The sequence below is a fragment of the Suricata suricatta genome, chromosome 1 (genome assembly GCF_006229205.1).
Source record: "Suricata suricatta isolate VVHF042 chromosome 1, meerkat_22Aug2017_6uvM2_HiC, whole genome shotgun sequence".
Lineage (NCBI taxonomy): Eukaryota > Metazoa > Chordata > Mammalia > Carnivora > Herpestidae > Suricata > Suricata suricatta.
In genome coordinates, this window is record NC_043700.1 from 128,039,480 (window position 1) to 128,043,357 (window position 3,878).

At 34.4% G+C, this 3,878-nt stretch overlaps 1 protein-coding gene across 3 annotated transcripts in view; it reads left to right on the plus strand.

Moving 5' to 3' along the window:
* The window catches only part of WDFY3 (WD repeat and FYVE domain containing 3), a 251,559-nt gene that overhangs the window by 110,981 nt on the left and 136,700 nt on the right, over positions 1–3,878 (plus strand). The window lies entirely within an intron of this gene.

Sequence of the window (3,878 nt, forward strand, 5' to 3'; positions counted from 1 at the left end):
TCAGTCTGTAGGTTGTACAGAACTTTTCAAATGCATCTCTGCACAATAAGTAGAAATCCAGGCATATCTTACTGAGTAGTTCAGCATTTCATTTTATTTAATATTAAGAAAAAATAGGACTCTCAAAAAACTTCTAATTTACAGACTGTAGTTTGATTATTCTGCAACTGTTGCTTTGAATTAACTTAAAAATAGCTCACAGTGTTCTTCCTATTATAACTTTATTATTATTTCACTTGGTTAATCAATTTGATCATGAAACTGGCATAATAGCTAGTTATAGCAGTATAATTTTGTAATGAAAAAATTAATGCAGCAAAATTAACTTTCCTTGTATGTCTGTGTCATTGTCACATCTGTAACAGGGATAATAAAATACATAACCTTGCAGGGTTAACTGAGAACCCAGTGACACAATGTCAACAAAAGCGAGGTTAACTAAAAGGGCAATGCCCAAAGAGTCAGAATTCAGGTGATCCATCCTGAGTCATCTGACCTTTTTAAATATCACATTGTTCTTCAGAAAAATTAATATAATCTATAAAATGAAAGGACCAAGGTAGATCATTTTGAGTTCACTTATAAGTCAAAAGATGACTGTTTCCCATGGCCTGCTTTTTAGGGTCATTGTGCAGACTAAAGGAGGTAGCTGGATTCACATAAAGAGAATATGGAATGTCTTCTTACTCTGGTCAGTAGTATTGAGGCATAATTTGCATATATTAAAATCTATCCATTTTTTGTGTCAAATTTGATAAGTTTTCATAAAGCTATATGGTTGTGCAATCACCACTATAATCATAATATGGAATATTCCCATCCTTCTAAAAATTTACTTGTTTCCCTTTCCATTTAATCCCTGCTTTCCCACCAACTTGATAGCAACCACTGATCTCCTTTGGTTTCCCCCTTTCTAGAATGTCATAAACTGGCGTCATACAGTATGTAGTTTTTTGTATCTGACTTTTCACTTTTGTGACGCATCCATATTACCACATGTATCTGAAGTTTCTCTTTTAGATAGTATTTCATTTGGATATCTCACAGTTTGTTTACCCATTCACCAATTGACAGCATTTATTTAACTATCATGAATCAAGTTACAGTGAACATTTATATGAAGCAAGTCTTTGTGGGCACTTGTATTTTTATCTCTTTGGGGTAAATACCAAGCAGTAGAATTGCTGGGTCATATGGTAAACATATATTTAACTTTGAGAAACTGCCAAACTGTTTTTATAAAGTAACTGTCCCATTTTGCACTCACACACCAGCAGTTTGCTTTATATTCTTAGCAACACTTAATGGTTTTAGTCTTTTTAATTTAGATAATTGAGTATGTAGTAGTATCTAGTTGTGTTTTTTAGTTTACATTTTTCTAAATGATTTCGATCATGTTTTACCATGTTATTTGCCATCTGTATCTCTATTTTGGTTCAGATATCTGTGCCCAACATTTGATAGGATTGCTCATTTCATTGGGATTTTAAGAGTTCCTTAGATATTCTGGATAAATCCTATAAGATACATATTTTATATCTTATAGTATGTTTTCCTGGTCTTAACTTATTTTCTTAGTAGCATCTTTGGAAGAATGGAACTTTTCATTTTAATGAAGTTCAGTTTTTCATTTTAAAAATATTTTGTAGGGAGGCACTTGGGTGGTTGGTTAAGTCTCCAACTTTAGTTCAGGTCATGATCTTACAGTTCCTGGGTTTGAGCCTCACATTGGGCTCTCTGTTGTCATTGCAGAGCCTGGAGCTTAGGATCCTGCTTAGGATAATCTGTCTCCCTCTCTTTGCCCCTCCCCAGCTTATGCATACATGCGCGCGCGCGCGCTCTCTCTCTCTCTCTCTCTCTCTCACACACACACACACACTCATACACACACACACAAATAAATACTAAAAAAATATTATTAGGTTTTACATCATATTGAAAACAATGTTACTTAACCCAAATTCCCTAAAATTTGTGTTTTCTTCTAGGACTCTCATATTTTGATTCTTACATTAACGTCTGTGATACATTTTAAGTTAATATATGTTTATGGTAGGAAAGAAGGTTTTTTTTCCTTCCAGTATAGATATCCAAGACCTTTTGTTGAAAAGACTACATATAGGGGCTCCTGGGTGGCTCAGTTGGTTAAGCATCCGACTCTCTTGGTTTTGGCTCAAGTCATGATCTCATTGTTTGTGAGATCGAACCCCATGTGGGTCTCTGCGCTTATGGCACAGATCCTGCTTGGGATTCCCTCTCTCCTCCTCTCTGCCCATCCCTCTCTCTCTCCATCTCTCTCTCTCTAATTAAAATAAAGGAAGAAAAGACCATATATAAACATATATGTTGGATTCTTTTTCAATTCTGCTCCATTATTAATGTGTCCTTAAGTCAAAACTGTAACTTCTTGATTACTGTTTTTTTTCTTTTACTGTATTTTTAAAGTATGTCTGAGAGTCATTTTAAGTTGTCTGAGTTTGTTTTTCTTTTCCTTTTTAAAAAATTTTTTAAATATTTGTTTATTTTTTGAGAGACAGAGTGCGAGTAGGGGAGTGGCAGAAAGAAAGAGGGAGACACAGAATTTGAAGCAGGTGCCAGGCTCTGAGTTGTCAACGCAGAGCGCTATGTGGTGATCAAACCCACAAACTGTGAGATCATGACCTGAGCTGAAGTCAGAGGTTTAACCGACTGAGCCACCCAGGCGCCCCTTGTTTTTCTTGTTCAAAATTACTTTGGCTCTTCTATATCCTTTGAACTCCATATAAATTTAATCATCATGTCAATTTCTGAAAACAAAAAAAAGCCTGAGATTGAGAGTTGACTGGGCATACATTGAAGGGAGATCCACGTGGGGAGAATTGACGTCTTAACAATATTGAATCTTCCAATCCTTTTCATTTTTGAAGGATGTCCAAGCCAGGATTAGTTTTCCTAGTTCTCTGTTTATTTTTCTAAAATCCAGCTTTTTTTTTTTTTTTTACAAGGCACTATGTAAATTTTTTGGTCTTTTAACAAATGACCTGTACATCTAACACTTGTGAACCTGGGGCAGTTTTAGAGGCAGACAGTTGTTTTCAGGTGGTTCACGTACTTTCTATGCTAATTTCTGTGCTGTGCTATCTGTATCATTATTTTTACTAATTTGTCTCACAAGAGTCATGTATACAGATTGTTTTTTTAGTTCATGTGTTTGAAAATCAGATGTTTAAAAATGTAGCTGGTAGCTAGCCACAAATTGCTATAACAAACATATACGTAAAGAAATTGCACTTCTACCTTGAAAATAAAATAAATTTCCAATTAAAATTTATGGAAGTTCTAGTGTACCAATTATAAAGGGAAAAAACTGGAACTTAGAGAATTTTTTTTAATATAACACAGTTTATTTTTTTAACATAAAAAATATTTTCCATCATTTACAATACAGTAGTTACAATGACACTCCAAACAGAAAAGCAAAGTAAAAAATCAAAACCCCCACCTCTATTTCATGTAATTAGACTTATGCAGAAATTAGAAGGTTATGTAACAACTAGTTAATCACCTAATTTCACAGCTATCTGAAGTGGCAATCGTTATATAGCAGCTTATCTATGATACATTCAAGATACATGATACAATTTATTACTTGCCCATAAGCTAAAACATAGCCTGCTTAATACCTTTCCGTAAATTCCACCTCTATACTACAGTATTCTTGAGGTCCATGCAAAAATGTAGCTACCTTTTATATAGGAAATGGATGATTAAGTCTTTGGTGCTGTAAAAGCAACTTCATTTAAACATAACCACCCCCACCACCAAAAAAAGAAGAGGGGGAAAAAAAAAGTAAAGAAAATAATAAGGGAAAAACCCAAGACACACTCCCTAGGGGGGGA